Source organism: Heptranchias perlo, chromosome 5 (genome assembly GCF_035084215.1).
Source record: "Heptranchias perlo isolate sHepPer1 chromosome 5, sHepPer1.hap1, whole genome shotgun sequence".
Classification (NCBI taxonomy): domain Eukaryota; kingdom Metazoa; phylum Chordata; class Chondrichthyes; order Hexanchiformes; family Hexanchidae; genus Heptranchias; species Heptranchias perlo.
Window position 1 is genome coordinate 86,051,452 of NC_090329.1, and position 24,504 is coordinate 86,075,955.

General features: G+C 44.4%; 1 protein-coding gene across 1 annotated transcript in view; it reads right to left on the bottom strand.

The window, feature by feature from the left end:
• Positions 1-24,504, bottom strand: part of gpr63 (G protein-coupled receptor 63) — a 112,038-nt gene that overhangs the window by 11,085 nt on the left and 76,449 nt on the right. Inside the window, exon 3 of the mRNA XM_067983833.1 lies at positions 14,372-14,448. The gene's annotated coding sequence lies outside the window, so the exon portion shown is untranslated. The remainder of the gene's footprint in view (positions 1-14,371; positions 14,449-24,504) is intronic.

A 24,504-nucleotide genomic window follows, 5' to 3' on the forward strand; every position in this document is an offset into this window, starting at 1 on the left:
ATCGCAGCCTAATTGAAGCCACCTACCTTGGCTTCCGGGTTTCGAGCTGGAAAGCTGCGCAGCGGGCGGACTGCGCACCACATCATAGGCTGTCAGCTGGAGGAGCCCTATTTAAAAGAGGCAGTCCTCCACTGGCTGAAGCTGCAGAAAGGAGCCAAAATTACAGCATGGAGCAGCCCAGAGGGAAGGCTGCTCCTAGGTTTAATGATGCCTCACTCCAGGTCCTACTGGATCAGGAGGACAGAAATCTTCTCCCTGGCGAACGGGAGGAAGTGGCCTGCCTCTGCCACCACGAAGGCCTGGCTCGAGGTGGCAGAGGAGGTCACCAGTACCACCAACATATCACGCACCTGCATACAGTGCAGGAGGCACTTCAATGACCTCAGTAGGTCAGCCGAAGTGAGTACACTTACTCATTCCCCTACACTCCATCTGCCACATCACTGCCCCCACCCCACATTTCCTTCTGCACTGCCAATACTACTCTGTCACATCACCCCTCATACCCACTCAAACCTCATCCTCATCTTACCTGCACTTACTCACCTCACCAGTACTCATCCCACCACTACCACTCAACCTAATCCTCATATAATCTCATGGCTCTCTCTCATACTCACCCTCTCATGCATCTCTTTCACAGTCAGCCTCACTCAACCTGCCACTACCTGTGCTGCAGCCACAGGGCATGCATCACATATGTGCAGTAGGAAGCGTAAGGCAAATGTGTCATGAGCATGAAGGGGATGCACAAGGGTGTTTGAGGGTTTGTCATGGTTTTTATTTATATTTGATTTCTGATCAACTCACATTACATATTATATTGTCACCACGACTGCCACGTCTTTGCGAATCTTGTCTGGTTTGTGCAATAATGCCCTTTCCTGAGGATCACAATGAAGACCCACAACTGATGCCACCCATTGTGTCATTGTATTTGCAGGGCTCTTTTGTGCGGACGACTGAGAGACACCGGCGATGTCTTCGGTGGCACACTGGAAGGATGCGGAGGAGAAGTTGTTGAGAGCAGTGGTGACTTTGACAGCAACAGGTGAGAAGATGGTGCTCAGGCCAGCTGGGAGCAGCTCGGCATTAAGGAGGCTGCAGATGTGTACGACTACATGTTGAGTGACTCTGAGCCTCCATGTGCACTGCTGCTCAGGGAGGTCCAGGAAGCTGAGCCTCGGTCTGTAGACCCTGTGGCGAGGGCAGTGCCTTCTGCGACGCATCTCTCTCTGCAGTTGCCCTCCCTCCTGCTGTGCAGGTGGATGTGTCACAGCACTGTGTTGTTGAGCTCCACGTGTCAGAGGTGGACAGTGTGGCCGGCGAGGCTGGTGATGCTGTTCGTCCTCCGAGGAGGTCATGACTGCAGCTATGGCGGCCCCCATCCAGAAGATATACGTTTGAGGGGGTCCACAAGGTAGGTAAATGTGTCTGCACACCGGGGTTGAGGTTGCAAGTTGGTGAATTTTAGTGTTAGGAGGAGGGTGATGCAGGCCAAACTTTGTCCAAAGTGACAGAGTGGCCTCCTACAATGATGAGGGTCTCAACCCCCACCTGTCAAATGGACCTTTGCAGCTGCCACAGGCTGGTGGCTGCAACACGTCCATTTCAATGGGAAACACTCTCAATTTAGATGAAAATTCCACCCCTCCTTAAATATCCCACAAATCAGGTCTGCTAATGACCTGAAGTATCCAATTAATTGATTTAAGTGGGATCTCGCCGGCTTTAATTGCAAGCGGGAGTCCCGCATGCGGGGGCTGCGCGCGCATCTAAGTGAGTCACTGGGGAACCCGGAAGTGGGCGGGTTGGAGCCGGGCTCCGGATCCGCCTCAGGAATCCCCAATTTTCAGACCACTCCCCGCCGCGAACGCACCCGCTTGGACGTCCGAAAATCGAGCCCATTAAATTGCCTTTACAATCTGTTATGCACTTTGTTAAGTAGCTCTGTCAATCAACTATTTGTCATTCAAATTGCTAGGTAACCCTATCTACAACAGTTTATATCTATAAATTGTTGTACGCTCCATGTTTAGTTTTAAGAAGTGTTAATTTGGTTTTGAAGTTGATAAATAGTTCTTCGTGCATGTCTTGTTGTCTGACTTCTTCCTCGATGGTTTGGCAAGAAAGGGTTAATTAATTCACTCAGTAGCTAGTGGGTATCTTAATTGAGGGCAGTAAGGTGAACTCTGAAATGGGTGATATAAGGCAGTTCGGTGAGCTTATAGGCATCACTCCCTCTTAGACCTCAGCAGGGCGGAAAATCCAGATGATACCTTGGTGAAGAATTAAAGTGAGGGACTTAAAGATTCTAAACCTAGTGTTCTTACAATTATGTTTCTGTGCATTTTTATAATACATTTTCTTGTGTCTCTTCTGTATGTCGTTTATGTCATGACCACTGAACTGTCTACATCCACCCAGTAAATTTTCTCCTTCCTGAATGGTTAAGTACAAGTCTCTGTGGTTTTTCATTCTAATCGATTTTCTAGTTTTGTTATTCAACAATCATATTAGCGAAAACTTTTCTTCCCAGGTTTAATTTCCTTCCCATCACATTTTGCCATCTTTTCTTTTGTACACCATATTCTGAAAAATTCTTTTGATCATATTCCAGCAAAAAAAAACAAAAGATACAGTTACCAAGATAGTTTCTCACCAGTCCCACTACATAGTCCTAAAAGTAAAACTTCACAAAAAAAAAATCCATAAGCTTGGCTTCAAAAATTGCCTCCTCCTTCCACAAACATCACACCCTGCCAAGTTTCTAATCATTCTGGACTCTAGCTATACCTTTCCCATACATTTCATAATATCCACCAAGCCAGCTGACTCCCTATACACAGAGGCCTCACAACACAGCCTGTGTCCCTCACCTATCAAGACTACAATTCCCAGGAACAATTTACCATTTGCCGGGGGGGGGGTACAATGCACGTCAAACCTGCCATCTGAGTTCCCTTCTCTGTTTAATTGCCTTTTGAATAACGTGGCTGAGAAAACCAAAATTAAATCTGAACAGGAAAGCTACAAGGCCATAAAAAAACTGTATTGCAAAATCAAGTCATAACACAGCTATGGAGAAAAGGAATTATAATAACAGCCAAGAGAGAGAGCAAGAGGTAGGAAGGATAATGAACTCACAGAGCGAGAAGAAAGGTATTAAGGAAAGTGAGTAAGCTTGGAGAAAACAAGCACTCCACCTTCTGATTACAGTGCGCTGAATGCTGCCCCCCAGCTGCAGCAGAGTGAGGTAGCAGTACAATCAATAACCAACAACCACTAGTTTCATGCAAAATCAATTCACACTTAATAATGGATTGTACAATTACCTTTCACAAAAGAAAAAATCCAAACAGACCAGAAATGTTAGAAAAAGTAATAATTCTGTTAGATAAGCAAGGACAGCTATGTGCAACATAATAATGTTTATAAAATTTGATTCATATCTAATCACAAATATACCAGCTGCAGTTCACATACAGCTGTCTTGCTGCTTTAATATGGAATAGCAGTTCCAGAGCCACAAGACTGATCCCTAGTGTCAAAGTTCTGAGTTATGAGGAAAACCTGGACAAACTTGGGCTTTTCAGTCTCAAAAGGAGACGCAGCCTGTGTCCCTCACCTAACAAGACTACAATTCCCAGGAACGGTTTAGCATCCAGCTCTCAAAATGACTTCGAACTGAATTGTGAGAGTGTCAAACTGATAAAGAGCAAATTTAGCACTGATACTAGAACGGTCTTCATCACGTAAAGAGTAATCAATATAAAGAATGTACAGCACAGAAACAGGCTATTCGGCCCACCAGGTCCATGCCAGTGTTTTTGCTCCACACGAGCCTCCTCCCTCCCTACATCATCTAACCCCATCAGCATATCTTTCTATTCCTTTCGCCCTCATGTGTTTATCTAGCTTCCCTTTAAATGCATCTGTGCTAGTTGCCTCAACTTGTGGTAGCAAGTTCCACATTCTAACCAGTTTCTGGGTAAAGAAGTTTCTCCTGAATTCCCTATTGGATTTATTAGTGACTATCGTATATTTATGGCCCCTATTTCTAGTCTCCCCGCAAGTGGAAACATCTTCTCCACATCTGCCCTATCAAACCCTTTCATAATCTTAAAGATCTCTATCAAGTCACCCCCTCAGCCTTCTCTTTTCTAGAGAAAAGAGCCCCAGCCTACTCAATCCTTCCTGATAGGTATAACCTCTCAGATACTATAGTGGAGGTGAAAACCTTGGAATCATTTAAGAAACAATTAGATGCCACAGTGGTTGGGGAAAGGGTTTTTTTTTTAGGCCTAACCGAATGGATGAACTAATATGGGCTGAATTAATTTCCTCATCCATAATCATCTTGTGATCATATTTATCATTGCAAATTGTGTACATTGCAGCACGCAGGCAAAATACATCTGGGTTGTCTCTGAATTGAAATTTCTACTTATATTGATTTTGTTGAACATTATACAGAAGATTTTTTATTACAATTTTATCGCCATAGGCAATATACTTGGTTTCACACTGGAGTTTGAGTTTCCCAATACATCCTCCCACCATGGTTTTGACACATTGCTGAAGTGAACATTTAAAGCAAGATATAACTGTACAAAAACCCTACACAAACTGAAATATGCATTATGATGTTTTCATCCTGATCGATCACTTAGCTTTGTGCTGTTACTGACACTTAACAATTTTATGAATTCATCTGACATTTTAGAAGATAAAAGCTTTTTCCACATTTTAAGCAGGAAGTGATGCAAATGAGATTTTAACCTACAAAAAACAATCTAAAATCATTTTGTGCTTACGGTCCGGTGGTAAAATACTGTGTGCAGATTTGGCATGATGTAGTAGATCCAAAAGTATGCAACTAACTATTCAAAAATCAAGTATAAAAACAGATATGACAAACTGAAGAAACAAATAAAAGGTCATAACTGTACTTTTCAAACTCCAGTTACGCTTTGCATCATGAACAATTGAACTAGATGATTTACCCATCACCCCTGTGCTCGCTGAACTACAGTGGCTCCCAGTCTGCCTTGCCTTCAGCTGCCTTGGCCCTAAGCTCTAGAGTTCACTCCCTAAACCTCTCTACCTCTTTCTCATCTTTTAAGACGCTCCTTAAAACCTACCTCTTTGTCCAAGCTTTCGGTCATCTGTCCTAATGTCTCCTTATGTGGCTCGGTGTCAAATTTTGTTTAAAAATCGCTCCTATGAAGCGCCTTGGGACGTTTTACTATGTTAAAGGCACTATATAAATGCAAGTTGTTGTTGTAGTTATCTACAGACATCATCAAGCTTGTAATACATTTCCTGCTGCACTCTTCTATTATAAAAAATATGCAGAAATAGCTATGTGTGGTTTGTGATTAATCACCTACCCAGTTCAAGGCTTTGATACCCACATTTAAAGACACAGTTCACGTCCACGTGACCATCTCTCCTCGGGCATTTCTTACTATTCCTGATCTGTTCTCACAAACACAGATACAGGGTATTCCCAATGGAAAACCCATAATGCCCTCTTTGTAATGGAGGAGAATGGAAGAATGGAAGCTCCATAACATAGGGCCCAAAGAGAGACACTGAAGCAGTAGCAAAACAAAATTGAAAAATGGTTAAAAAATATGGGCTTTACAGACTTAAAATTACCTGCTGTGCCTTTTATATTTGCTTCTGCCTTTCATGTAGCATCTAGAAACATTAGACGTGTCTGTTTTATGCAGACATACAGTTACATCCAGCATCACTGAGGCAGTAATGATGAAAAACAAGGTGTATGATGTTACCATATAACTACAGCCTCATTTAAACAAGCCTGCCCCCATTTTAGTGGATACTTCTGACACCATAAAATATGATCGACATTAAAATAGGCAGAGCTCCAGTGTGATGGATCCCCACTCTATTTTCCAACCAAAATCAGGTGGTAGCAGCTTACTCGATGTCTTCCATTGATTAAAATGCAAGAACATTTCAGTTTGATTCACCCAGAATTTACCATGTTGATTTAATTTAATTATTCTAATTACTTTTTGTTTGAAACTAGTTCGGGTGGGCCATCCCTGCTGGAATTTTAACGGTGTAACCCTTTTAAAATTATGCATTTTGTTCAATCTCGGTGGTTTACCCAGTTACAAAATTTCAACTGGCCTACTTAAAATATGACCTTTTCATATTATATGCGTTTAGGTACCTCTTCCTATATACATTACCCTATATTTATCCAGATTAAAATTGATCTGCTATATCTTAAGTCATTTACATAATTAATCTGACTATTTCTGAAGATAATCCATCTCCTCTCTACTTGTTACTTGACCAGATAGCTTTTTGCCATCATCAATCTATTTCAAGTATTTCTCCCTCATTATAGATGTTAGGCTATTTGGGAATGGAAGAATATCAGGCACCCAGCACAGCCTCAAAAATTCCCAAGTCATCTATAGCAGATATAGAGCAAACCTCTCTCTACTGTGCCCAACAATGTGCTTTAACCTCCAACTTACGAATAGCATCATCTAGTGTATTAGTCTGACATTTCTACTTCCAACAGTCCTCCTTGTAGCCTCCCCGAATTAAATTGCTAATTGATTATTAATTAGTGCCAAACTGAGACCAGTTTTGTGTTGTGGGCACATGCTCAAGACTGAGACTGCTTAATTGGTTTTCTTAAAAGCACTGCACTCCATTTTGAAACCCTGGACACAGCCATCTTATTTATTAAAGGATTTTTTTTTAAAGACACCAAATATTCCTTTACTCTTGAGCAAGATTTATGGTATACAGAACTCAAATAACGTGAGTTTTCTTTCCTGTTCAACAAATATCAGTAATTAATAGAATGTAATTTGTATAATATTCTCCACATAATATATACTGACTACAGAATCTTCTGACAGTTACCCATAAAATAAAAATCATATGAATTTGTAATGACCTCCTAATCATTAAGATGGGATGCACTGACAGCTGCAGCGAGCACAGAAATAAACTCAGAACTGAATAAAACTACTCCATAAAATTAATTAAGTTTTGCTTTGATGGTTTATGACATTGTCTGAACTCAGCTAGGTTACTGTATTGTAAAACTCAAGTATCAATTAATAATCTCTATACAAGTCAAATCTCCGAGAAAACTGGACAAAAAGAGCTTAGTTTTCGCCAAGGGTATTTACTGTGGTCTTTGTAACTTGCGGTCGTTGCTAGTCTCTGTTGCAGACTTTGGCAGGATCTGCCTCCATCTGCCAGTCCTCCCACTTATGACTGCAATCTCTCATCTGTAGTGTACCAGTAAATCATGGCTTCATGGTATTCTTTTGCTTTTTCCCCTTAGAGGGAAAGAAAGCAAAATCACACTATGGAAATTAACTTTCTCAGCTTCCATAATGCCACTGAAAGTCCTTTATTCAAACTGTAGGCTCAGAGAGATAGAGGAAAGAAAGAGGGAAAAAGGAAACATAAAAGTGGGCAAGCAAGAAAAAGTGAAGAATGCAATGTCATCTTTGTACTGGACTGAAGAATGCAGCATTGACTATTCACAGTGATACAAGAGGGAGCCTCACTTTCACTACCTGTTCACATCATTGTAAGGTTTAGGAAGGACTACAGTTTGTGTGGCGAATAAATACCAACATGGACTGGTTGAGTCAAATAGCCTGTTTCTATCTTGTAATTTCTATGTTAAATATATATATATATATTTAGACAGATAGATAAACTTATCCAGCTGATAAGTTTAGAAAATGCGCTAAGACTGACACCACTCAAATCAAAAATAGTTCTGAAAAATTATTTGCAAATCCTGATTTTCCTAACTTGCGCATCCAGGTGGGACTGGATTATTTGAGTTATACATTCCTTAGAATGGATTGACTTTTTCTTGTATTCCAATTTTCTCCCCATCTCTTTTGAAGTTACCAAATCTTGCTGAGTACAGTTCCACATGTGCCAACTGTGCTCCAGTACCCTGTCCAAGTGGCCATTCTTCACTTGTGACCTGAAACAGCGTCAGCGGGCTACTCAATTGCGGATAGCATTATAGCTGAGTCTAGTCCTGCCCTCGCTTGATGTGCACGTGTTTTTCAACAGGGATCACTGGACAGCAGGAGACCAGACTGTTCCATACTACAGGAGCACTGAGGCCAACTGTGTCACCCAATTCTGCCCTGGCTGAGATGAGCTAGCTAAATACCAGTTGGAGAATTGAAGCTGGGATCTCTTGTCTCAGCAGTTTACTACCACACAGTATAGTAGCCTTTACACATTAAAATATTGAGGGAGCCATTAAACATTTATAGGTTAATAGTCTTGTTGAGGTGGTAAATTTTTTTTAATGGCAAGTAGCTTCTGATAGGGTAACAACTTACTTTCTGAGATAATTTAAGACAGAGATTTGCAGCATTTACATTTGAGTGACAACTATAACCAGTTACTGTAACAACTATGCCTAAAAGGCATTCACACCTACAACTCAGATTATTGCTTCACAACTATCCACAGGAAAGATATTCTTTTTATTGCTAACTGTTAACTGGCAGGCATTTTTAACTCCAATCTATATGTTGGAGAAAACCGTTACTTTGTAACAACTATAGACACTGCCACTTAAGCTCGTGCTTTACATCTGTTAAGATAATAGCTTAGCAAATTGAGATTGTATGTATAGAGAATGGAATAATGTGAATAATCAATTGAAACACTGCAAAATTAGGGATAGTTTCAGTTGAATGTTTACTTTTCAACATTAGACACTAATAGCACATTGCTCTTCATACTAGTATTTAACAATTTATTATGTACTGTTGTATTAACATTCATCACCGAATTAGTAAGTGGAATCGAAATTATAGGGATAAGTCTACTGATAAGCAGTGCTCAGTACGTCATGCAGCATTTTCATTTGCTGTTGTTTTAGAACATAGGGGCCCCGATACTAACGCAAAGGCAGGTTCCAAGCCGGGGGGCGGGGGGCAGGGAGCAGGGAGCAGGGGTGGTGGGTTTTGCTGGCGCAAAAATTTAGCAGGTCGGAATGTCCAATTTTAACTTGATTGCCTAATTAAATTTTTCCTTCTGGGTTTCGCGTCTCCAAGCTGCGACAGTGGACGTGATGCGTACCCACATGATGTGATCTCAACTCAACTATTTAAAGGGCTAATGCAAAAATGGAATTTGGAGAAGCTAGGAGGTTTTAGAAGGAGGCGGTGAGAGTTAGTGAAGATGGATTCAGGACGAGCAAGGCCAGCATCCAGATTTAATGATGACTTACTGCCAGGTGCAGTCAAGAGCAGGAAGGAGATAATTTTCCCCAGCAATAGGCGGATGAAACCTGCTGCTCTCACCAAGAAGGCATGGTTGGAGGTGAGCAGCAGGAGAAGTGTGTCCCAGTCTTCGATGCAGTGCAGGAAGCGGTTTAATGACCTAACCAAGTCAGGAAAAGTGACTCCAATTGCTGATTCACCTACTTCCTGTGGTGTACAACACCACCTCCCCCCCCCACCCAACCCCGCTCACTCTGTCTTGTCAAGCGTTCTCCATCACATCACTCCTCAGCAGCACCCATCCTTCACTTTCTGTGCATTTCCTCACCTCCCCATGTATCCATCCACCACTGTCACTCACCCCAATCCTTATGCAATGTGATGCATCTGTCTGATAGTCACCCTCACCCAATGAACTGCATCCACTGGGTGAATACATGACCTTCAGTCACTCACAGGTTTGTTCTTTCGCCCCTTGTAGGAGAAGAAAGCACTAAACGCAAGGGAGAGGGAAAGGATTGGAGGTGGCCTGCCACAAATTGTATAGCTCACAGATGCAAAGGAGGAGGTCACGGAGATAAATGACAGATCTGCATCCCTCTCAATCAGAGATGGAGAGACTGAAAACTCACAGATGCCTGGTGGCAGCATTAAAAATATCTGACACACATGCTGACTTTATTTCAATAATGACTGAACTATGAGAAGCCTGAGTATGGTGATTGGCAAGACTGTTAATTTGTCCAGACTAATTCATATCTGTTTCCTTTGTCTTCCAGGGCCTTCATGTGTAGAGTAACAGTCTGTGGACATGTCTGATGATGATTCCTCAGGGGACCTCATTCCTTCTGAGGGTGCACCATCATAGGACGTACAGTCATGCACCAGCACAGATACTCACACTTCGGTGGGTCCAGTTAGATAGTTAGTTGGGCTTTCACCTGGTGATTCACAATTCACAAGTGAGCATGAGCAGACACTGGTGGCAGAGACAGCTGTGAAGAGTCCACGTCGGGGGGTGCACTCCTCTCCGAGCTCTGCTCAGCTGGACACAGATGCTGAACCCCGGGGGCCATCATTGAGAAGGAGAATGATTGAGGTACAGCAGCAACATTGCAAGGTACAGGCAAATGTGCCACGCACACTCTCCACAATAGTGGAGAGGATGGTGGAGTCCAGCTCCAGCAGTAGTGGATTGGTGTCGCAGGTAATTGCGAGGATGGAGAGTGGCTGCCTCCACGTAGCTTCAAACACGGCTCTCAAATGAGCCTATGCAGGCCATGACCATGGCCATGCAGGAGATGTCTGCCACCTTAAACAAAATGACAGATACCTTATCCATAGGCTTACAACACGTTACTGATCTGCATTAAGATGCTCGCCAGCAGAGTGGTAGGAGTGATGTGGCGCTGGCCCAGGAGAGGGATGATGGCGAAAGGGAACATGGAAGTGGGAACTCCACTCAAAGCGCTCCCACGTCTCACCCATTGCCCCCACCTCAGCCAGTACCCGACATGCTGCCTCATCTCCCGATGGCCGAGTCTGCCCCTGCACAGGTGCAAGTGGAACAGTCTTTGGCGGGGCCCTCAAGGGCTCCAAAATGCAGAGGTCACAGCCAAGAGCATCTCAGCAGTCAGGGCAAGGATCTGAGCAGCCTGCCTCTAACTCTGCCACAGGGGATGCACCACGTAGAAGCGGTAGGAAGTGTAAGAGAAGGCAATTGTAATTCACCAAGGGTGTGCACAAAGTTTGGCAAAATGCTATATTGTTAAGTTTCCTTTTTTTGTAACAGCAATTTGCACCATTTCCCGTCTTGCCCATTATTGTGTCCTGAGCATCAACTTGCCCTTTTAGTTGTTTCATGATGAATGTTAATATATGACGGGACCCATTGGGGGATGTGCAATGGGTGTGTTCTTGGTTGAAGAACTGTTTTGTGCCGGTGAGGAGAGGGTTGGTGGTGGCAGTGAGAACGGGTCGGAGGATTTCATATTTAATTTTTTTCCAGTGTCAGTCGCTAGCTGAACCTTCGAGCTATTAGGGAATCCTAATATTCCGGGCATTGATGTGTGCGGCTGGTCTGGCGATGGATGCCCCATCTTCATATTGCTCCTCATCCTCCTCTTCTTCAATGTTCTTGTCATCAGAAGATGATTGACGAGCGCCTTGGTCATCCTCCACCTCTAATCCTCTCTGCTGCACAATGTTGTGCAGGACATAGCACACTACTATGATTCTGGACAACCTTGCTGGGGATACTGAAAGGCACCTCCAGACCTATATAGACACCTGAAGAGCATCTTTAACATGCCAATGGCTTGATCGATGATACATCTGGTAGTCATGCGGCTCTCGTTATAGCACTCTTGCACCTCATTGGTGGGGTTCCTCACAGGTGCCATGAGCCAAGTTTGAAGGGGGTATCCTTTGTCTCTTACAAGCCAGCTCTTAAGTCTGTTTCCTGGTAGGAAGACGTTTGGAATGTTGGACTGCCACAGTATAAAAGCATCATGACAGCTCCCAGGGAATCTGGCGCACATCTGCATGAAGCTCTTCTTGTGGTTGTACACCAGCTGTGCATTGATGGAGTGAAATCCCTTGCGGTTAATAAAAACTCCTGGTTCATGTGGTGGTCCTTGGATTGCCACGTGTGTGCAATCGATTGAGCCCTGCACCCGTGGGAAGGCAGCCAGAGATACGAATTCGACTGCCCGCTCATTCTGGCCATTGTCGTCGCAGGGGAAGTTGGTATAAGTCGATGCCCTGGCAAACATCCCACCCGTGATCTGCCTTATACATTTATGTGCAGCCGATGGCACAGTGGAAGGAGCCAGAGGCAAAGAAATTGAGGGCAGTGGTGACTTTGATAGCGACTGGCAATGCGTGGCCTCCAGGGAGCAGCTCTTCTTGAAGGAGACTACAGATGTCTGCGACCACCTGCCGGCTCAATCTGAGCATTGCTGTTCAGATAGGTCAAGGTAACTGAGGCTCTGTCTGTAGGCCCTCTCACGTGGGTAGTGCCTCCTGTGACCTCAGCCCCTCTGTTGCTCTCCTCTCTGCTGTTCTCCACTCTGTTGTCCAGATCTGCGTTGTCCAGATCTGCGTTGTCCAGATCTGCGTTGTCCAGATCTGCGTTGTCCAGATCTGCGTTGTCCAGATCTGCGTTGTCCAGATCTGCGTTGTCCAGATCTGCGTTGTCCAGATCTGCGTTGTCCAGATCTGCGTTGTCCAGATCTGCGTTGTCCAGATCTGCGTTGTCCAGATCTGCGTTGTCCAGATCTGCGTTGTCCAGATCTGCGTTGTCCAGATCTGCGTTGTCCAGATCTGCGTTGTCCAGATCTGCGTTGTCCAGATCTGCGTTGTCCAGATCTGCGTTGTCCAGATCTGCGTTGTCCAGATCTGCGTTGTCCAGATCTGCGTTGTCCAGATCTGCGTTGTCCAGATCTGCGTTGTCCAGATCTGCGTTGTCCAGATCTGCGTTGTCCAGATCTGCGTTGTCCAGATCTGCGTTGTCCAGATCTGCGTTGTCCAGATCTGCGTTGTCCAGATCTGCGTTGTCCAGATCTGCGTTGTCCAGATCTGCGTTGTCCAGATCTGCGTTGTCCAGATCTGCGTTGTCCAGATCTGCGTTGTCCAGATCTGCGTTGTCCAGATCTGCGTTGTCCAGATCTGCGTTGTCCAGATCTGCGTTGTCCAGATCTGCGTTGTCCAGATCTGCGTTGTCCAGATCTGCGTTGTCCAGATCTGCGTTGTCCAGATCTGCGTTGTCCAGATCTGCGTTGTCCAGATCTGCGTTGTCCAGATCTGCGTTGTCCAGATCTGCGTTGTCCAGATCTGCGTTGTCCAGATCTGCGTTGTCCAGATCTGCGTTGTCCAGATCTGCGTTGTCCAGATCTGCGTTGTCCAGATCTGCGTTGTCCAGATCTGCGTTGTCCAGATCTGCGTTGTCCAGATCTGCGTTGTCCAGATCTGCGTTGTCCAGATCTGCGTTGTCCAGATCTGCGTTGTCCAGATCTGCGTTGTCCAGATCTGCGTTGTCCAGATCTGCGTTGTCCAGATCTGCGTTGTCCAGATCTGCGTTGTCCAGATCTGCGTTGTCCAGATCTGCGTTGTCCAGATCTGCGTTGTCCAGATCTGCGTTGTCCAGATCTGCGTTGTCCAGATCTGCGTTGTCCAGATCTGCGTTGTCCAGATCTGCGTTGTCCAGATCTGCGTTGTCCAGATCTGCGTTGTCCAGATCTGCGTTGTCCAGATCTGCGTTGTCCAGATCTGCGTTGTCCAGATCTGCGTTGTCCAGATCTGCGTTGTCCAGATCTGCGTTGTCCAGATCTGCGTTGTCCAGATCTGCGTTGTCCAGATCTGCGTTGTCCAGATCTGCGTTGTCCAGATCTGCGTTGTCCAGATCTGCGTTGTCCAGATCTGCGTTGTCCAGATCTGCGTTGTGCACCTCTCTCTCTCTCTCGAGCATCTCCCTCTTGAAAATTTGCAGATCCCACCACAGCACGACATTGTTGCCGTGGATGGTGATTGTCTTCCCCATCCTGATGTAGTCCGTTTGAAAGCCTCCAAATTTCTGAAACACGTCCATCATCACAAGAACTCTGCAAAACATTTGCCAGATGGAACTGAGAAAGCAGCTGTAAGCACTGAGTCTTTATTCAGATCGGGCAATCAGAACTTTAAAGACCCCCGTGAAGTGCCGCTCAATCTCGCCTCTGTTTCACTGGCAAGTTTCCAGAGCCCTGGGAAACCTGTGCTGGAGGCATTGAATTCAAATTCCTGTTGAAATCTCTTCAAATGCGCTTCATTAGCATGTGTTAATTATTGACCCGCCTCCGGTGAGCAGGTTACTTGCACGCAGCCAAACGCACCTCCGTTAAAAATGGAACTGGAAGCGTTAGAGGCAGGTTTGTGAATTTTACAATTTTAACCTTCCCATCCGTCCCCAATCCACCCGTCTTAGGGGGTTAAAATTCCCTCCAGAATCCCAGTTAGTGAAAGAAATGTTCAAAATCAGGCCTCCATTTCTGCTAATTATATTCTCGAGACCCCTTTACTGACTGCCATTATTTCTTATGTCTTTTAAACTGTATGCTTACCCTCGTCCTCCATTTCTCAGGGATGTCTGCATCTCACTGGGCTGCAAGGTTTAACAATGATGCAAGAACAATTGTGTCTGAAAAAGAGAAGTAAGGACAAGTAATAGCAAAAGTAAACTATGGAATGGGGATACAAAAAAGAAAAAATACAAAGGAAGGCAATGATAAGATTAGCAAACAAAGGAGGAAATTCTATTTAAGGAGTGAGGAATGAAAGACACATGCATTCTTAAAAAAATATACAAACCTAAACGATGTGCAAATGAAAAAAAAATTCACTGGATGCAAAAGAAATAAAGCAGTAAATTGTTATTGTACAATTTTGCAGCATTTTTTTTATTATTCGTTCATTGGATGTGGGCATCGCTAGCGAGGCCGGCATTTATTGCCCATCCCTAATTGCCCTTGAGAAGGTGGTGGTGAGCCGCCTTCTTGAACCACTGCAGTCGGTGTGGTGAAGGTTCTCCCACAGTGCTGTTAGGATGGGAGTTCCAGGATTTTGACCCAGCGACCGTGAAGGAACGGCGATATATTTCCAAGTCGGGATGGTGTGTGACTTGGAGGGGAACATGCAGGTGGTGTTGTTCCCATATACCTGATGCTCTTGTCCTTCCAGGTGGTAGAGGTCGCGGTTTGGGAGGTGCTGTCGAAGAAGCCTTGGCGAGTTGCTGCAGTGCATCCTGTGCGCCGGTGGTGAAGGGAGTGAATGTTTAGGGTGGTGGATGGGGTGCCAATCAAGCAGGCTGCTTTGTCCTGGATGGCGTCGAGCTTCTTGAGTGTTTTTGGAGCTGCACTCATCCAGGCAAGTGGAGAGTATTCCATTATGCTCCTGACTTGTGCCTTGTAGATGGTGGAAAGGCTTTGGGGAGTCAGGCGATGGTAATGCCGTTGAATGTCAAGGGGAGGTGGTTAGACTCTCTTTTGTTGGAGATGGTCATTGCCTGGCACTTGTCTGGCGTGAATGTTACTTGCCACTTATGAGCCCAAGCCTGGATGTTGTCCAGGTCTTGCTGCATGCGGGCTCAGACTGCTTCATTATTTGAGGGGTGCGAATGGAACTGAACACTGTGCAGTCATCAGCGAACATCCCCATTTCTGACCTTATGATGGAGGGAAGGTCATTAATGAAGCAGCTGAAGATTGTTCTAAATATTGTTATTTAGATTTCTGAAAAAGGGGTTAGAGCATTGCAGACACTGCAGGCTAGTTAAACTATGCAGTTTATGAGGATCAGAACTGTTATTGGCTTTGGTCTAACAATATGTCCTTGTGCAATTCATCACCATCTTTCTTCCCTCCTCCCAGGGTCTTGCCTGTTAAAGAAAACAACTTGCACTTATCATGTCCTCAGTATGTCTCAAAGTGCTTTACAACCAGTGGATTACTTTTGAAGTGCAGTCACTGTTATTATGTAGGCAAATGTGACATGCAATTTGCACACAAGGTCCCACAAACTGAATAAATGGTTCAATTAATCTTTTTTTTTCAGTGGCGTTAGTTGAGGGAGGAATATTGCCCTGGACACCAAAGAAGAGCAGGGAGTTTGGCTGAATAGCGCTATGGGATCTTTTGCATCTATCTAACCAGGCAGATGTGGCCTTGGTTTAATGTCTCATCCAAAAGATGGCACCTCCAACAATGCAGCCACTCTCCCGGTACTGCACTGAAGCAACAGACTGCATTAAATCTACAACTTTATGACTCACAGGCAACAGTGAATCAACAATTGAGTCAATCTGTTATTTACATAAAATTCAATGTAGTAAATACCTGCATTGCCTTGGTACTAATATTCTCTTAATGCCAGTTGGTGGCGAGGGTGAAGGGTCCACAACATTAACAATAGAAGCTATAGAGTTCTCGGCACTGCACGACATCAATGTTCAGCAGCACCCAACTGGGGATAGCTGGATTTTGTAGGCTATCTGATTCTGAATAATGCAGGAAACACATCAAAGCCTTTCTTTATAGGTGTGTTTCAGAGACACAGGTAAATTTTAACTTCCAGTTCAGAAGGATGCGGGGGTGGGGCAGGAGATTTCCTGGTACGAAACCCAGAAGGTAAGTGGGCAGGTCTCGATCAAATGAGGCCCATCAATTGCACTTCCGGGTTTCGTGCCCTGCAGCCAGCCTGATTGACAAGCCGAGGCGAAGATCGGGGGGCTGAGGAAGAGATTGGCGGGCTGAGATGAAGATCAGAGGTCGCTGGAGGTTGTGAAGAGTCGGAGGTAGGTCGGGGTCCACCATGATTGGGGGGGGGGGGGGTCCACCATCGTAAGAGGTGGGGAGTCGGCCGATTACAGGGTTCCTGTTGGCCAGGTGAGCTTATTGGGCCTGGATGAAGCACTCCTGCTCCTCCGGGTCCACAAGCAGTGTGATAAAGGGACTCACCTCATGGATCCGGCCCTTCCTGCCTGCTTTCACCTGACGTGAATCAGAAGCGATGGGAAACCCGAACAGGTAAGGTTACATTTATTTTATTATTCCAATACACAAAATATTAAGTACCTCAAGTACTTCCATGAGGTACATTGCCCTTTTAAGTATCGGCCTGCCGGCTTTAAGTGGGGGCGGGACTTCCTGGTGCAGACAAACCTGCCTTGGTTCAACCCAGAAGCAGGTGTGTTGGAGTGGACCCATTCTGAAAACGGAGTATTTTTACTCCGCACCTACCCCCACCTCAACTGTTCTTGGGGGTTAAAATTCACCATCCAAGATACTTTTGTAAAGTTGCAGTATCATGTTTAGGTGACAAGCATTTTAAGCAACTATCATGAGCATCCATAGTTGTGAAAAGATTGCCCACAGTATTCAAAGTCTATCCCTACATTGCAACAGTGGCTACAATTCAAAAGTACTTGATTGGCTGTGAAGTGCTTTGGGATATCCTTATGTCGTAAAAGACGCTCTAAAAATGCAAGTTCTTTCTTTCTTTGGTAGATGTTAATATGCTGACCCAATTATGGAATTTGTTTTGATATATAGCACGGGTTAGTGCCTAAGGCCATATTTATAATCATTGCCCAGTTGCTGCATATCCTCTATGCTGAGTGCGAAAGTACAAATTGTGCATTCATGCCTTGTATGTTAATGTGTTGTTTGTGCCTGTTTATTTGCTATCTAGAGAGCAAGCAAGACATTTGTTTGGTAATACCAGTGAAAAGAGCACAACTTTGTTGTCTTTTGCATTCTTGTCCGTAGGTTCCTGGGACAACTGCTAAAAACATATGATTAACAAATTGTTTGATACTTTGGAGGGAATTTTAACCCCCAAGAGCGGGTGGGTAGGGGGCAGTGGGTAGTTAAAATAGTTGATTTTTCAAGCGCGACCGTAGCCCGGCTCCAACACGCCCATCTCATGAGACGTTAATTAGGTCTTTTTAAATTGAATCTTACCGACCTGGGGCTCGTGATTCTCGCCAGTGTAAAGGAGGTGAGAAGGGCCAGATCATTAGGTAAGTGACTTTATTGAACTGCTTGTGGGCCAGGAGGAGCAGGAGTGTTTCCTCCAGGCTCAACAAGCTTACCTGCCACGATTGGACCCCCGCGTTCGGCCGAACCTGCCCCCCCACCCCCCCACAATGTCCGACTGTTCACCCTACGATCTCCGACTTCCCCACCGCCACCCCCCGCCCCCCTCCCATTCAACCCCCAAAGATCTCGATCTCTCCCCGAACCCCCCAACCAACCTACCCATTCTTGGGGGTTAAAATTCCCCCCAAAGTATCAAACAGTTTGTTAATCAGGGTAAGTGACTTCATTGAACTGCTTGTGGGCCAAGAGGAGCAGAAGTGTTTATCAGGCTGTCAGCCTGTCAATCAAATTGGCTATCGGGCGGGAAACTGTGAAAATTTTTAAAGCAGGTCCTACCATTAAATTCATTAGGACCTGCAGGAAACCCATACTTCTGGGTTTCCTATCGGCAAACTCCCACCCCTCCATACGCTCTCTTCCCAGCTCCAAGTTAAAATCCAGGCCCTTGTCTCTCTAATTTGTTTTACACCTGCAGAGAAGTTGAAGGCTTTTTTCCAAAATTTCTGGGGACAAGGGATCCACTGAGAGAAGCAAACAACTTTTAGCTGGGGAAATTAAATTGCCATACCCGTACAGCTCCTGGGGCTTTGTACGATGGGGCAGTAGACCAGGTGTGACACTGTTCTATCTGCAATTTCATAACATTTCATGTTCTATATGTGCTTCCCCAGAATTTATTAAACTAGTCTATATATGTGTGTGTGGAGGATGCAGAAATGAAGACGAAACATTGTCACTGACGAAACTATAAATCTTTGGTCTTCGTGGTACAGGCTGTTAGTGTGCTGGTGTACTACACCATGGAAAGGTGGGATGCAAGTTTTCACTTGCAATTTCCTACATCTCAGGCAAGCTGTTTCAGGGAAGACTGAAGGGAGCCAAGACCTTTCACCCGAGGAAGTGAAGAAGAAATATTAGATGTTGCATCACCTGGTTAGTCAGTGGACCATTGGTAGATGTCTGAGAACTGACTATCTGACTTTCCTCTTAGCTGAGGAAAAAGGTGGTGCACTTAAACAATATGAGCACATTTTTTAAAAAAAGTAAAAAATATTTAAAAACATAGCTCTGAATGCTTTATTTTTCCAACTTTCTCTAAGTACAATAGAAACACCATAAATAGTAGTGAGACTGCAAGCTTATTCATTCTGCTTAAAAATGCCACTCAGAACTGTCCCCTTTAATGAGCAAGGAGAACAATCCATAGCCACTTTTGCTGCCTATGTGTCATTTAAAAAAAATAGAAATAACTCAATTGTAAAATGGTTTTAAAATGAATAAAATGTATGGTTTTGTATTTATTCCTAAAGCTGCACACTTTTAATGTGAAAATACCTGCCTCCCATAAAAGGACTCTGTTACTGTTTAACAGTAACCTCATTACAAGAGATTTAAAAAAAACATTTATTGGACCAACCCTGACAACTTATGATACACAGTAATAGGTAATAATTTGCATTAATCATGTTATATAGGCTAAATGATGCTGTTAATCAGCCCATTTATTTAACAAGAAATTTTCAACTAATTAGTATTGCATAAACAACCTTTAAAACTGTCGCTTGGGATTAAGAAGAGCTGGTAAACAACCCGACACCTGTGACCTAGTAGCACAGCGAGACAGCATACTGCTTCACAACATGATGCTTCATGGTGCTTCTAGAACAATTCTAATGACTGTCTGAGTAACACATGCAATGAAAAGCAACGCATACTTGAAAAATTATTTCTCAAAAGGTTGCCACTGTCATTAGGGGACCTATGATGTAAAGCTTTATGAGCAGCACCCAAATTCTTTTGATCTGAATATGCATGTCACTGTTGTCTTACACTGTGATAAAACACACTAAAATATCTCAAAGTAAAATACCTAATGCTCCATTTTAAAACAAGTTTGGACAGCACTCAGAGGAATTGTGCAATGGAATTTTCCACTGGTCCTTTTAAGACACAAATGTCCAGTCAAGAAGATTCTGCAATAGCATCCACTATATCACCATCTCAGTCTGCTTGAATAAGAAATGTTTATAAAATTAAAGCGCAAAGACAAAAAACATCACAGCATTTTATGTAGCAATCCAAGGTTTCTTGGATGGTAACCTTGACAATGTGGGAGTTTTATTTCCCAGTTGGAGCATACATGCCAACCAAGAAGCCTCACAAAAGCTGAACAACAGCTCCTGATGAGATGAGAGTAAAATGATAATGAAAACCTCAAAACCAGCCCTGAATATTGGCCTATGGCCCAAGCTACTGCTTACCGGAGACAGTTAAGTTAAATTCTGATCAATACAAAGCATTCCAGCAATTTCACTAGTGTTTCAGGATCACATTTCATAATTTGGACTCCTTGTGAAAAACAATACCTATATGCCTTGCCTATGACGTCAATTTGTTATGCTGACAGTGCAGTGAGACGTGAGTTTGAGACACCAGGCAGAACTCCCATGCTCTTCTATGAAATAGTGCCATGGGATCTTCTTTGCTACCTGAGAGGCAGACAAGGCCTCGGTTTGAAATCTCATCTGAAAGACGACACCTCAGAGAGTGCAGTACTCCCTTAGAACTGCGCTAGAGTATCAGCCTAGATTTTGTGCTCATGTCGCTGGAGTGGGATTTGAACCCACAATCTTCTGACTCAGCGGCAAGAGAGCTACCATTGAGCCACGGCTAACACCATCGTCCATGAAATAAATTAATGGAGGAGAATGTGAGTATTGAAAATACAAAGGGGGATTATATTGGATAACCCCCGAAAATGGGCACTGGTATCGCAGTGCCGATTAACCCGTGCCCGGTCATTGGGATGCAGGCATCATGTAACATTCATGCTGGCTGATGATTTGAATGATTGCTGCGTGCAGCCAGTGCTACCTGTGCTGTTGATTGGCTGTACACATCAGCAGGGGGCCCCGATATCGGGAGTGGCTAGCACTACTTAAAGGCAGCCTGCACCTATTAAAGGGGAGGTGCACCATGGCTGCAGGAAGTTGCGGAAGTCAATTGTGAAGTGAATCTGTGCGACAACATATTGGAGAAAATGCTGCACCTGCGAGAAAGTGTGCACCAAGGTTCTCAGGTGATGCACTAGAGGCCTTGGTGCAAGAGGTGGACAGAAGAAGGGGTGTCCAATATCCGCAGTGGGGCAAGAGGCCCTCCAGACATATGCTCAAGAGGCAGTGGGAGGAAGTAGCAGATGAGGTCAATGCCAGGAGCATAGCGCCAAGAACATGGATGCAGTGCAGGAAGAAATTTAATGATTTGACACAAGTGGTCAAGGTGAGTGAGGTCAACTGTCAAGTAGTATATCCTACTAACTGCACCACTAGCCTCATCCACTGTTCCATGCACTACACCCCCCATCACCCATCGACCAACAAACTCTTTCAATCAGTATGCAACCCTTCATATCAGATGCTTCATCTCACCCTCTCACATTACCACTGCTGCAAGCCCCACAACTCACAGGTTACACACACTGGCAGCTATTCAACTATGACAGCTACATAACTCAAACATCTTCCAGAACACTCACCGACACACGTCCCACCTTCTTGCGGGAGAAGGTGGCGCATAACAATAGTAGCAAGTGGCATTGGCTCCATGGAACATGAACCCGCTGTCCTCTCTCAGGATGCCAGCATTCCTGCTCCCACCCCTGCCACTCCGCCAGTACCCTTGCTGTTGCCTGTCAGCGAGCCCGCCCACTCCCTGTACCGTAGTGAAGCTTGATCCAAGTATAGGAATCTTCCAAAAATCCGTACAATTGCACCAGCAGCCAGAATAAATAATCCAGCAACTAATCTGTAACTCCTGCATGATCCCTTTAAATAACACTGGTGGTGGTTTGGGGGGGGGGGGGGGGGGTCCTTCATGCTGTTTAAGTCCTGTTCAGCTGTGTGAGGTTAGGACAGTGCATTGGCTGGAATGTGGAATTCCAAAATGGTAGTGGCCCCTTTAAATCAGCGTTGAAAACCTCTTCAACAAGATAGCATCCTGCGCAACTCACGCCCGAAATGTGCGCGCGCATCTCGGACACCATTTTCGGGGCTTAGGTGTCCGCGGAGCGCGTACAAAACGGGTGCTACACGGAGCAATTTCGCCCCCAAGATGTATTTCCTGGGGAGCCGGGGAGCCTGGGAGCATTGATAATTGTTTTGTTGGATTGTCCAGCATTTTGGACGGTACATTCAGCCTTTAAAGCCAAAAAATATTTATTTAGGTTAGGTCACAAATATTTTAAATATTGAAGTAAATTTGTAGTTTCAAGTTTCAATTGATTCTTGATTTTTGCAACAGCAGAAGGTAATACATACTGAAATTAGCATAGATGAATTCTGCCTGTATATACCCACAAAGGTTTAAAATCTGGCTTGTAAAGGTCATAGAATCATAGAAATTTACGGCACAGAAGAAGGCCATTCGGCCCATTGTGTCCGCGCCGGCCAAAAATGAGCCACCCAGCCTAATCCCACTTTCCCGCACTTGGTCCATAGCCTTGTAGGTCACGGCACTTCAGGTGCACATCCAGGTACTTTTTAAAATAAGTTGAAGGTTTCTGCCTCTTTCACCCTTTCAGGCAGTGAGTTCCAAACCCCCACCACCCTCTGGGTGAAAAAATGTTTCCTCAGCTCCCCTCTAATCCTTCTACCAATCACTTTAAATCTATGCTCCCTGGTTTTTGAACTAAGGGAAATAGGCCCTTCCGATCCGCACGATCTAGGCCCCTCATAATTTTGTACACCTCAATTAAATCATCCCTCAGCCTCCTCTATTCCAAAGAGAACAACCGCAGCCTATCCAATCTTTCCTCATAACTAAAATTCTCCAGTCCGGGCAAGAACCTCATAAATCTTCTCTGCATCCTCTCTAGTGGAATTACATCCTTCCTGTAATGTGGTGATCAGAACTGTGCACAGTACTCAAGCTGTGGCCTAACCAGTGTTTTATACAGTTCCAGCATAACCTCTCTGCTCTTATATTCTATGCCTCGGCTAATAAAGGAAAGTATTCCATATGCCTTCTTCACCATCTTATCTACCTGTCCTGCTACCTTCAGGGATCTGTGGACATGTACTCCGAGGTCCCTCACTTCCTCTACACCTCTCAGTATCCTCTCATTTATTGTGTACTCCCTTGCCTTGTTTGCCCTCCCCAAATGCATTACCTTAAACTTCTCTGGATTGAATTCCATTTGCCACTTTTCTGCCCACCTGACCAGTCCATTGATTTCTTCCTGTAGTCTACAGCTTTCCTCCTCACTATCAACCACATGGTCAATTTTTGTATCATCTGCAAACTTTTTAATCATGCCCTCTAGATTTAAGTCCAAATCATTAATATATACCACAAAAAGCAAGGGACCTAGTACTGAGCCCTGTGGAATCCCACCGGAAACAGCTTTCCAGTCACAAAAACACCCGTCAACCATTACCCTTTGCTTCCTGCCACTGAGCCAATTTTGGATCCAACTCGCCACTCTCCCTTGAATCCCATGGGCTTATACCTTTTTTTTTAAAACCAGTCTGCCATGTGGGATCTTGTCAAAAGCCTTGCTAAAATCCATGTAGACTACATCAAATGCATTACTCTCATTGACCCTCGTTGCCTCCTCAAAAAATTTAATCAAATTAGTCAGACACGACCTTCTCTTAACAAATGTAAGGACTTGCACAACACCAGGTTATAGTCCAACAGTTTTATTTTAAATCACAAGCTTTCGGAGCTTACCTCCTTCGTCACCTGGTGTTGTGCAAGTCCTTACATTTGTCCACCCCAGTCCATCACCGGCATCTCCACATCATGGCTTCTCTTAACAAATCCATGCTGACTGTCCTTGATTGCTCCATGCCTTTCTAAGTGACAATTTATCCTGTCCCTCAGAATTGATTCCAATAATTTGTCTACCAGCGAGGTTAGATTGACTGGCCTATAACTACTCGATCTATCTCTCCCTTTTTAAACAACGGTACAATGTTAGCAGTCTTCCAATCTTCCGGCAGCACGCCTGTAGCCAGGGAGGATTGGAAAACGATGGTCAGAGCCTCCGCTATTTCTTCCCTTGCTTCTTTTAACAGCCTGGGATACACTTCATCTGGGCCTGGTGATTTATCTACTTTCAAAGATACTAATCCCCTGAATACTTCCTCTCTCTAAGTTTATCCCGTCCAAAATTTCACACTCCTCCTTAACCACAATGTCTGCATCGTCCCTCTCTTTTATTAAGGCAGACGCAAAGTATTCATCAAGACCATACCAACATCTTCTGCCTCCACACATAGGTTTCCTTTTTGGTCTCTAATAGGCCCTATTCTTTCCTTTGTTATCCTTTTACTCTTTATATATTTATAAAATATCTTTGGGTTTTCCTTGATTTTACTTGCCAATATTTTTTCATACCCTCTCTTTGCTTTCCTAATTTCCTTTTTAATTTCACCTCTGCACTTTCTATACTCCTCTAGGCTTTCTGTAGTATTAAGTTCTCGGTGTCTGACATAAGCTTTCCTTTTCTGCCTTATCTTACCCTGTATGCTCCTTGTCATCCAGGTGACTCTAGATTTGGCAGTTCCACCCTTTTTTTTTGTGGGAACATGTTTACT